This window comes from Delphinapterus leucas, chromosome 12 (genome assembly GCF_059928025.1).
Source record: "Delphinapterus leucas isolate spDelLeu-1000000601 "Yukka" chromosome 12, BTC_Dleu_Yukka2, whole genome shotgun sequence".
Classification (NCBI taxonomy): Eukaryota; Metazoa; Chordata; class Mammalia; order Artiodactyla; family Monodontidae; genus Delphinapterus; species Delphinapterus leucas.
In genome coordinates this window covers 89,913,088-89,925,451 of record NC_143140.1, presented here as the reverse complement: position 1 = coordinate 89,925,451, position 12,364 = coordinate 89,913,088, and the positions used below count along the sequence as shown (strand labels likewise).

The following is a 12,364-nucleotide window of genomic DNA, read 5'->3' as shown; positions in this document are numbered from 1 at the left end:
ACTAACTCTCTAAGCCTCCGCGTCCTCACCGGCTCCTCTCTGTGCTGGGGTATTTCACTGCTGCTGCTGTCATGAGAGGAACAGGGGAATCCTCCATCCATTCACTCAACAAATATTTTTCAACTCCCCCTACAAACAAGTGTTAGACAGTGAGACTGCAGAAGAGAAAACACAGACGTGGGTCCTGCCCTCCTGAGGCTGTATGGTTCAGTGGATTAAATAAATAATGCAGAAAAAGCACTTAGCAGGGAACCTGGCGTAGTAGAGGCATCCAATAAATGTTTAAAAGGAGAAGCTAGACAAAGTGCTTGAATCTCCTTTCTGCCTCGGGTTAATTAACCTCCGAATCTTCTCAGCTTTACTTCGCGCATATCTCCGGTATCGACGATATCAGTGCCCTGTTTGGAGACTCCGATCCCCTCAGCCTCACTGACGTGGGTGGTGCTGACACAGCCCACGGTGGGTCATCAGGGCATCTCTTGTCCCTTGATCTGTGCCCCACACTATGCCCACTGCCTGGCACATTACAGGAAATGGAATTATAGTTTTAAATTTTTATTAATGTGCTATTTGATTATCAGGTTCACTATCATTTAATTTAGGCCCTAAGTGAAGATTTTGAATGAAATTTGTTTAGAAACCATTGGAAAAATCTCCATCTCCATATAAGGTAATTTGAAAGTGTTAATTTTATAACAGTTGTCCCTTGGATTTTGGGGACATGATCCTGAGGTTTCCTAAAAATGGAGAAATTCATAAATGTTAGTAAAAGAGGAAGAGAGCTCGGTAGGAGACATGCAAATGCTATGTTGTCCCAAACGTGTCCTCCATCCGTCCACGTCTCTCTGGCCGCACCACTTAGTCCAAACCACCATCTTCTCTCCCAGGAGGACATCACAATGCTCATGGGACTCTCTCCCGTTCTTGCCTGCCTCACTGTAATCCATTCATTACGCAAAGTTAGAGGGATTTTCTTAAACATAAATGACATCGTGTTGCATCCCTGCTTTAAATTTTGTGTGGCTTCACATTGTCCAAGAGTCGAATCCTGTTTAGACAAAGGCTTCACGCACTGCTCCCACCTCCTCTAACCTCACCTTGCTCCACTCCCCCCTTGTTTACTGCGTTCCCATCACACTGACCTTTCCTTTAATTCTTCAAACATGCCCAGGTGTTCCCGCCTAAAGGGGCCTTTCACCAGCTGCTCCTTCCCCGGAGCCTCTTGCATCAGATCTCTGCGTGGCGGGCCATTCAGGGATCAGTGTAAATGTCCTCTCTCCAGGCCTTCCCTGACCACCCAGTCTGTACCAGCCACCAGCCACCATCACATGGTTCCATCCTATTTTCTTGCAGTCACTTTCCATAGCTAGTCAACGTCCATTTCCCTTTTCCTTTCTATCATGTCGGTGTTGCAAGCGTTGGACACCCTCTGGATGAGACCAGGTAGCTTAATCAAAAGAAGTGGCCTGGATGAAGGAAGATGATGTTTGCGGCCTTGAAAAGTAGTATCGCAAGCTTAGCTCAAATCCAGCTACCTGCTGCACACCTCTTAACACTGCAGCATCGTTGACCTCTGGCTCGCTGGTGCTTTTCCTGTTTGCCTTCCCTGTGTGTCCCTATTCCTTCATAGTCATTCATTCATCCAGTCAAACAGCTAGGGAGTCATTCAGAACACGTGCATTATTAACACCAGCCATAGGCCAGGCACTGGGGATACCAGAAGACAGCGCTTGTGTTAATGGAGGAAAGTCCTTGAGCAGGAAACCCTTTCTAAAAAACGCCAGGTAGGGGCTTCCTTGGTGGCGCAGTGGTTGAGAGTCCGCCTGCCGATGCAGGGGACACGGGTTTGTGCCCCGGTCCGGGAAGATCCCACATGCCGCGGAGCGGCTGGGCCCGTGAGCCATGGCCGCTGAGCCTGCGCGTCCAGAGCCTGTGCTCCGCAGCGGGAGAGGCCACAATAGTGAGAGGCCCGCGTACCGCAAAAAAAACCCAAAAACACCAGATAGCAGTTGAGGCTTTGCGGTCTGTACAGTCTCTGTCACAGCTACCCTCCTCTGCCTTTATAGAGCAAAAGCAGCCGTAGATGATACGTAAAAATGGCTGTGTTCTAATTAAACTGTATTTACAAAAGCAGGTAGTGGGGGCAGATTTGGCCCCCAGCTGGGGTTTGCTGACCTCTGGTTTAGTGAGAAGGTAGACAATTAAATAACTGTCTGCTCTGGGGTAGGGGCTGTGAGAGAGGCTCGGTGAGGCATGTGGGAGCAGGGAGCATCACCGAGGCACCTGCCGCTCTCTCTTGCTGACTCCAAGCTCCAGCTAACTTACTAGAAAAAAAACAAGGAAAAAAGCGCTTTAAAATTAAGTTGCTAGTTGTTGAAAGTTATATGAGATATTTTGTTGCTTTTTAAAAAAAAAATACCCAGATAGCTTTTCTGATTTTCCTTCAGTATTCTGGCTCAGGGCCTTTCTCCCAACACGTCTTCCAGGAAGTGAATCCCAGAAATCCCCAGATTTTAGCCTTGCCAGCAGCATGTGTGTGTTCCTTCATTCGCGAGGTGTAAAGCTGGAATTCTAAGTGTCTTTTGTACATTGTTTCAAGTAAGGTTTAAGTTCCACAAGTTTACAAGAAGGAAGAAATGTGATCATACAGGCTGGAGATTCTAACATCTCAGTATCCGAAAGGTCTCCAGGGATTGCCTGAGCGAACCTGCCACTTCACAGATCCCCATTTGCAAAACTGGGCTCCCCAGCCAGCTAGTGGTGCAGCCATTCACAACCTCCCAGGGTTCTCTCCGACCTCCCCGACCTCTGATATCTTGGGATCCCCCTTTGCAGGATTCCTTATCTAGGTTTTATATGAGAATCTGTTTGGAAGTGTATGGCTATATCTTGCTGATTTTTATTATTTTTAGGGAAACACTTTATCATGCTATACATTGCTTTCCTTTACACAAAACACATTGTTTTGTGTAAAACAAAACAACTCAATTAGGAGAATAATTTTATCTACTATGCACCAAAAATTCTTAAATTATTAATATTTTAATGCCGAATCCATCTAATGCTACCTCAGAAATTTCACAGTACCTCCTCATTGTTAAACATTTTCATGGTAGAACTGTTTTAAGATGTCACAATCTTTTATTAGATGGGTTCTTCATTTTAAACTATTCTACTTCAGAGGACCTGGTTCATAATGTTTCTCTGATAAAAAGAATGAAAGACCCAGCATTCTACTAACATTCATTCATTCACTCATTTTAAGAATGAATGGAATATTACTCAGCCATTAAAAAGAGTGAAATAATGCCATTTGCAGCAACATAGATGGACCTGGAGATGATCATACTAAGTGAACTAAGTCAGGCAGGGAAAGACAAATATCATATGATATCGCTTATATGCAGAATCTAAAAAAAAAAAAAGATACAAATGAACTTATTTACAAAACAGAAACAGACCCACAGACTTAGAAAACAAACTTATGGTTACCAAAGGGGGAAGGTGGGGGGGGAGGGATAAAGTGGGAGTTCGGGATTAACATCTACACGCTGCTATATATAAAATAGATAATCAACAAGTACCTACTGTATAATACAGGGAACTCTGCTCAGTATTCTGTAATAACCTAAATGGGAAAAGAATTTGAAAAAGAATAGATACATGTCTATGTATAACTGAATCACTTTGCTGTACACTTGAAACTAACACAGCATTGTTAATCAACTATGCTCCAATATAGAATAAAAATTTTTAAAAAAAAGAGAATGAATGAAAGACCAGTGAGAAATCCTCTGAGAAAGGTTTTTGTGAACTAGTTGCAAAAAAAAAACAAAAACGTATCTTTTTTTTTTTTTTTTTTTTTTTTTTTGTGGTACGTGGGCCTCTCACCGTTGTGGCCTCTTCCATTGCGGAACACAGGCTCAGTGGCCATGGCTCACGGGCCCAGCCGCTCCGCGGCATGTGGGATCTTCCCGGACCAGGGCACGAACCCATGTCCCCTGCATCGGCAGGAGGACTCTCAACCACTGCGCCACCAGGGAAGCCCAAAAACGTATCTTTTTTAAACCACTCTGTGTCAGTAATAATTTCTTATGTTAAATACCTCCTAATATTCATAGCCACTGGGCTGATTCTTAGCACATTAATATTTCCTGTCATGAGACTTGGGGACACACTAGAAGAATTTATGTCACAGTGGGGTTCTTATCTAAACAAGATCTGTCCTCACATCTTTCTCAATTTAGCAGAACGCTACTGCAGCTCCTAGCTACTCCTAGCTGTTTTTCACAAAAGAAAAAACAAAAACAAGATATGTGCATGAATTGGTATGTGTTACAGATGGCATCTCCAGTGGTTACATAGTTGTGCCACACAACAGCTCTATGCAGACGATGTGACCCCGAAAGTATTTTATGTTGAATCTGGTTTCAGCTTCTTTTAACTATACACACTGACAGTCGGAATAGAGTGTGCTCTGAGATTATATCTCAGAAGCACTTAACCCATAAATATAATTTTGAGAATTGAAATTAATTCTATTAGTTGGGGGATAGGAAAGAAATATGATAATTTTTCATGAGATACATTTTCGTCCCATAGGCCAATACCCTTTGGAATTTGTAATTTCATTTTGTTACATGCAACAATTATTTTATTATAATTTACTTGCTATTTACAATTATTTATCAGCGTCTGTTTCGCAGTATAAATGCCTGAACAAGAAAGGTTGGGGTGTTGCTGGGAAATCAAATCATTTTAATGAATTACTGCAACAGAGGGTTGACTACTTTTAAAAATTTTAACTTATTGATACTTTTAAAGAAGGAAAAGGTGTTTATTTTTTCATTGTAATACGTGTCAATATATTGAAATGTTTGTAATCTAAAACTTCTAGAAGTTAATAGTTTATATTTGGGTTCAACCTGTCAATAGTTATATTTAGAAATACGGTGTACAAGCTTTACTAAAGTCAAATGGTATTCTCAAAGATGGACATCATCTGGAGGAAATTAACAATCCATGAATTCCCTCTTGTAACCATGGCTTCATATTTTTATTTTGCATAGCCTGCTTATTGTTAACGGTTCAAAACAATCTAACTCAGCTACACTTAAGGTAGTATATAAACCTAAAACATAGACTTACATTATGTGGCTTGTAGAAGCAGTATCTTTACCTTTTAGTTTCGTTTTTAATTTCTGGAGGAATTCAGAACTTTGATAGAGGCTGAGGGGGTGATGTGAAATTATACAACATGGTTCCCTAACCTTAACCAATTTTATTCCATTTTAAGTGTTTTTACATATTTTCTCACTGCCCTCTAGTTTCTTGGTCAGGCTACCTCATTCTTGCCTCTTAGGTCTTAGTTTATATTGTCCTTTTTTAGGAAACATTCTCTGCCTGACCACCTTTGGATTAAGTTGCTTCTCATTAGTCGCCCAAAGTGCCCCAGACTTATTTATCTCACCAGCAAATAGAATTCCTTGAGGAGGAGACCTGTATCTCCCCGTCCCCATGTTAAGCAAAAGAACCGGCACACAGGAGCTTCCCAATTACTATGTGTTGAATTTGAGTAGGGGGACCTGACATGGGCTCATAAAAGTTATACAGAAGAACAGGAATGATATGCAGCAAAATACTAAATGGAATACAAAATGACGCTTTATAAACAGAAGCCTTACAGGAAATTAGGGAGTGGGAGAATCCACGTTAGCTAGAGTCTTTTATTGATAAAAGCTTCCTAAAAGAGGTTGGATTGGAGCTGAACCCTGACAATTTTTTTTTTTGAACATGAAGACAAATAGAAGAATCTTACACATAGGGATAAGAGCGTAAAGAAAAAGGTGGTCCAGAAGCTGCAAAGAGACTGACCTGAGAGAAACAGAAAGATTTGTGATTGACAATATGGGAGATACATATTGTGCAGTGAATCTAACCTACAGAGGACTCTGAAAGACAACAGGAAAACCTGGGGTCTTAATACATTGGCATTGGGTAATTAATTCATAATTTTGGCCAAGACCTGCCATGATGAAAGCTACTTTAGAATGATACTGCTATAACATATTTACTATATCATTTTATATATTTTATTCAAAGCCTTTATCAACAAGGGAAGCCATTTAGTTTGTTCAGTGTCTTGTCTCTACAGGGACTGAATGCTCTGAGGCGTAAGCCTTCTTGGAAGCCCTTCCACTGACCCCAGAGACAAGTTAGGTGGTCTCTAAACTCATCCCTATGGTAGCACTTACTACACTGAGACAATTACTTTTTTGTCTTCAATCCTATAGGACCCTGAGGGGAAGCACCATGCCTTGTTCAGTTTTATGTGATGTCAACAGGACAGTGGCTGGCATCTAGTGGTTGTTCTAAAGTATTGGCAGGATGGATGAATGAAAGTGATTCAAAAATGTAAACATAAAGGGTCTTCATCCTGGGTATGTTGTGTACGCTGAAATACTGGGACCTCTGCAATTAAGCTTACAGAGCTGGAGCCAGCTCATGATTGTGTGTGTGTGTGTGTGTGTGTGCGCGCGCGCGTGCAGCAAAGCGGACCAGATAAAGCCATGAGAACATGAGCAGACGAGGCAAGGAGAAATCGGAAGAGGCGGTTGATGAGCTTGTTCGGGGTCTGCCAGGGCCTTAATAGGATTCTGATTCCAAGGTGACTAATGGGCAAACGAACTTATTTCGGGATTTTAACTTGGCTGCTGGGAGGAATTTTTGAAGGTCATTCAACTGTTGAAGCTTATTTTAATTTCTAAAGGTTGCGTCTATCAATTAGTATCTTGGATCAGGGGCCTCTCCAGTGACGGGGACTGCTCACTTGGCTAACTCAAATAATGAACTCACATGACATGTCTGGGCGAAAATGTTATCTCTGGCTTGTCCGCAGGCAGGCGCCTGCTTGGATACTTCTTTGTAGGTAGTGCATTTGGGCAATTAGTAGGTAATGTGGCTAAATATAGATGAAATGAAAATGCATTTGGTTTCTGAGAGTTCAGTCATTTATTTACTTATTGTTTATAAGCTATCTCTAACTAAAAGGGATTTAAAGTGACAGTTGTTAAGAAGACAAATTCAAGTTATTTAATGGTGCAGCTCTCTCCCTCTAATTATTTTTCTCTAATCAAATGCTTTATTAAATTCCCAGGAGTCATAGTTGTTCATGCACAGGGAGTTTGAAGAGAGCTTCGAAAGATTGCTAACTGGGGCATAACATCTGTGTTACTGCAGCACAAACTAAATTCTGTAAAAACAACATGTGAAGTTTCAAGGGTCAAGAGTTAGCTAAATTTAAGAGCTAACTTTTCCCCTCCAGTGAGGAAATTGTATTTTTTATCTCCGCAGTGATTTTGTACTTAACATTTCCATTCTAATTGTCATTGCTTTTCATTGTATTTCAGATTCTACTGCCCCTAAATATAATATTTATATTTAATTTTGCTTTTCACTGGGGAAAATGAAGAAACAAACTGTACTGCATAACTCAGCTTCCCTCTTCCATGCCCTGTACTTTTGCAACTTCGTGTCTTCTCTTGACCTGGAATGTTTTCTCATCTCCATGTACTGGAATCTTGATCCTCCTTCAAATGCCACTACTTTTATGAATTCTTTTCTGATCTGCTATCTTAACATGATCTCTTCCTCCCCTGAGCCTGTGTCAGTTATATATTGCTGCATAAAAAAAAATATCCCAAAGCCAAGTGTCTTAAGACAACAGTCAGTGTTATCTTGCACAATTTCAGTGGGCCAGGAATTTGGGAGCAGCTTATCCGGATGGTTTTTGCTTATGGCATGTCATGAAGTTATAGTCAAGATTCAGCCAGGTCTGTAGTCACCTGAGGGCTTGTCTTGGGCTGGAGGAACTGCCTCAGAGATGATTAACTTGGGTGGCTGCCATGTCAGTGCTGGCTGTTGGCAAGAGGCCTCAGTTCCTTGCCCTGTTGACTTCTCCATAGACATCTTGAGTGTCCTCACAACATGGCCATTCACTTTCTTCAGAGCAAGTAACCCAGGAAAGAGCACAGACAGAAGCTGTAGTGTCTTTTCTGCTATAGTCCTGGAAGTCGCATATTGGTACTTCTGCATTTTCCCCACAGATCAAGCAGGTCGCCTCACATAATGTGGAAGGAAACTACACAAAAGCATGAATACCAGGGGGTGGGGATCATTGGGGAGCATCTTGGAGGCTGCTTACCATTTCCTACATCTCTAACATAACTTAAAATATCCTGCTCTGTATTACAATTATGTGTGTCCCTTTCCTTCCCACGCTATTAGTTTTTATTTTCTTTAGAGTTTAGACTTGGTTCCTTAGCTTTACATATCTTGAAATTTTTGGCACGTTGTGTTCAGTATGTGTCACATTCAGTTGAGAATTTGGAACCACAGCCCCTCTCTTAATGGGTATAAATGAAAATGTACGTGTGGGAAAGAATCAGACAGAGACAGAGAAATAGATAGACTTTGGCAGAGAGAGGGCGTGTAAAGAAGAGCAAATTGTGTGTGTGTGTGTGTGAGAGAGAGAGAACAAATGAGGTAGAGAGCAAACTGCACATTTTATCAGACAAATATGAAAAAAATTGATACTATTTTGTAGGTACTAGAGAACTAATTTTACAAGAGTTTAAATGTTTGAACTACTGCAGAACAATATTCTACTTTGTGTCGTGTGTGTGAATGGCTCGCCATATATTTTACTAAGACTCCTTCAGTTATGCCTAATACTTTGTGAATAAAGGGTCTTTGGATCACTCCTTTAATAAAAGCAGGGAAATCATTGCTTACACATAACTCTAAAGTAATGTCAAGTACAGCATTTATAATTCCTTTTACATATGGCTGAGAAGTTTATTTAACCTTTGATTAACTGCTCTATAACCTGGCTCACTGGGGTAAAATCATTTTCTAGAATGGTCAATTAACATTTATGTACGGTTGGAGCAAAGGGCACAGAGGAATGTCAGAAGGAAAAAAAGACCCACATGACATATGGCAGGTCCTGGCAGGTCCTCCTCAGAAATGTCACTCTTATCAATCTTCTCATTTCCATTCCTAGAACCACCAGCACACCATGGTCTAATTCCTAAGTAACTCATGTCTGAATTATTAAAATGACCTCCAAAGACTTTTCACAACTTCTAATTTCTTTCCCTCCAAGCTTTCCTTGGAATTAAACTTAACTAAAAAATCACTCCCTTCCCATGCTTAGATGTCTTCAGCAAATTCCATGATCTAGAGGTTATCTACTAGGTTTGTCTCCTAGAATCCCTATGCCACTGTCCCTGCCCAGTATCTGCTCTGTGTCCAACTTTGTCATCTCTCCTCTTACTCTTTTCCTGATACATTCTCTCAATCAGCCCAACTGGTTACTTTTTTGTTCCAAGAATTCTTTTCTATGTCTGGGTTTCCTCCCTTGCCCAGGAGCCATGTTTCTCTCCAGTGGCCCGATGTCACTATTCCCATCTTTTTAAATTTAGCTCAGGTTCCCTAATGGTACCATCCTGAGTCTTACTTCCCTCCTCTCCTAGCTTCTATGGTGACAGAGTTTAGTGACTGCATATGTTTCCTTGTAATACTTGTTCCACACGCATTTTGTGTCACCCAACTATGCCTTCAGATTGTGTATGTGTGTGTGTTTCCCAATGCTTAAAACAATTCTGACTATAAAGTGTTTACTTATTCACTCAGTGCCATATTCCACACGTATTTGTTAAGTGCCTTCTTTAGCCAAGTAGATGCTCAATAATTAATTGAGTGAAAAATGTACAAATGGGGAGCAGAGAAATTATAAAGTAAAAACATTCCATTCATTTATCCACTGGTACAATCAGTAACTATTGATAGTGTAATTACCATGGGCTCAGTGCTGTATATGGTGATGCTTGGGTCATGAAAGGGTTAAACAAGAATGGCCTCTGTTGTTTCATGACTTTTCATTTAATGTTGACAGTATTCACCTTGAATAAAAGTGAAGAGGTAATATCTGAAACACATTGAGAATAGACCTTTCGGATAAAAGGTAAAGAGAAAGGAAAGAATTAATAAAGAATGGGGCTCCAGAGAAAGTCCCTTGGAGGTCTTCACACTTGAACTGGTCCTTGAAATTTGGAGTTTTGATTTCAATATAAATATATCTGAATATATTGTACTATAGGAATGCATGATAAGGAGCATGGGTCTAGGAGTAAAGGAGCTAGAAGTATGCTAAGATAGGTTAGGACCATGCCCACAGACAGGGTGGAGGTGGAGAAAGGAACACGATGAATAGTAGAGTCAGGGGAGTTGACTTTAGGGGAGTGAAATGGAAAAAAAATGTGTGAAGTTCCTAGCAAGGCCCCTAACCCAAAGTAGGTGCTCATAAATACCAGTATTTCCCCCTTTCCTGTATCATCTAGCTCCTGAGAAATTAATTATGTAGTCCCTCCAGCCATGATGTGATTTTTACTCATTTCATTTTCTCAGATGATTAATAACCTTTCTGTGGGTGTCGTGTTTATCACTCACCTAACTTTTTCATAAATACTAAGAATATTCTTAAGAGATGAGCAGTCTTACCTCATAACTATATCAAGAAATCTAACTGATAATTCTATCTGAAATACGTGCATATACTACCTCTATCTCTATCATTATCTATTATCTATCAACATATACGTATATGTTCTATCTCTATATATCTACATATAAAAATATGCATATGTGTACATATGCACACATATATGCATCTATACATATATGTATGTGTGTGTGTGTATATATATATAATATATATCCTAAAGGGTCTCAAATCCTGGGCACCATGCATTTCTTAAGCCATAACTGCTGCCCTTGTCCATTTGCCATTAAAAGTGCATAGGAGTATCAGGAGATGTCCCATGGAACCACCTAGGTGCCATGTGAATTTTCCCCGCCCCCATGTGTAACAGCGGCTCTTGCCCTTCCTGATGATTAGGGTCAATTATCCCTGCCAGGATGGTCAATTTTCCTTCCTGCCTGTATTCCAGTTTAAGGAGGCTGAAGGGAACCGGTACCACTGGAGCTGAATTTTCCACGGGATGTTTCCTGTGTCCCCAGGAGCATGTGCTTCACTCTGTGGGAACCACAGCCTCTGAGGGTCCTAGGAGCCTGTGATTACCTTGTACTTCATTCTTAGCAGGGGAGGGGCAAGGTGACTACTGTGTCCTTTATTTTGTCAGGTGTGTCCCTCCATGCCCCAAATATTAGACCTCTAAAAACCTTCTCTAATGTAGGTGGCCCCTGAATCTGCATAGAGTTTATCTCCCACCATGGCCTCCAGTATATTTACCATTTCTTGCTAATCTGTTCCAAATAGCAGGATGTAATCAATAAACCAGAGAAACTGATGTTCTTTGAATTGTCTAGATAGTGTAAGTTCTTTTTGACCAGATTTTAACAGAAGGGCAAAACCATAAATGTGTACTGTTGTCCATACATGAAAGAGAGCACTTTCTATTCTTCTATTAATAGGGATGGAAAAGAACACATTTGCTAGATCAATGGCTACATGCCATGCATCTTAACATCTCTCTGGGACACTGTGGCAGAGTCCACAGTCCATACTGACTGCTTTGGCTTTTATATGAGTTTTCTTTTTATATTTTCTACAGGGTAATTGCCAAGCTTTCTTTTTAACCTTGTTATATATAGGAACATTTTAATAAATGTTCTCATAGTTTCTCCAGTGTTTCTGTGTATTGATAACAGATCAAGAGTCCATAAAGTTTGAGTCGACCATGTTGCTAAAATCAGAATGAAGAACATTTTTCATAGAACTTAGCTCTGAAAGAAGGAGGCAAGATATAGCAGCTCTATAGGGTCACACAGAGGGAATGAGGTGTGTATGCACTTGTGTGCGTGTGTGCCTGACTCTCCTGTTAGATATAGGAAAGCGTTATATTTTATCATCTTCAAGGGGGAAGTTGTTAGAAGGGAAGAGGCTGAAAGTTCAGAACACAGTCATCACCTAACTGAAAGAGGCCCTGGGAATGGAAATGGCCCTGAAGGGACATCAGTAGGCTCAGAGATGGGAAATGAAAACACATAAAAACCTCAGGGATGCTTAGGTGAAATTGACCATCATCCTGTAGATCCAAGACATTAAAATACCAAGGTTTTTTTTTCCATTTTGTTTTGTGTTATATATTGTTTTGAAATAAGAGGGAAAACAGAATTTTGAAAATCTTGTAATTGTTAAGGAGTTATCTTCTAATATTAATGTTAATATCAGTTTTTTTTTAGGGAAAGGGCTTGTGAAGAGCTCTTATATCTGTTAAGAATTGGGTATGAAATGAAAAATACTTTGTATCTTGTTATCATTACATGGAAAATAGGTTTA

The 12,364-nt window shown here is 40.4% G+C and overlaps 1 protein-coding gene across 1 annotated transcript in view; it reads left to right on the top strand.

Moving 5' to 3' along the window:
• PRKN (parkin RBR E3 ubiquitin protein ligase) overlaps positions 1-12,364 on the top strand; it is a 1,255,012-nt gene that overhangs the window by 849,594 nt on the left and 393,054 nt on the right. The gene's annotated exons all lie outside the window — the stretch shown is intronic.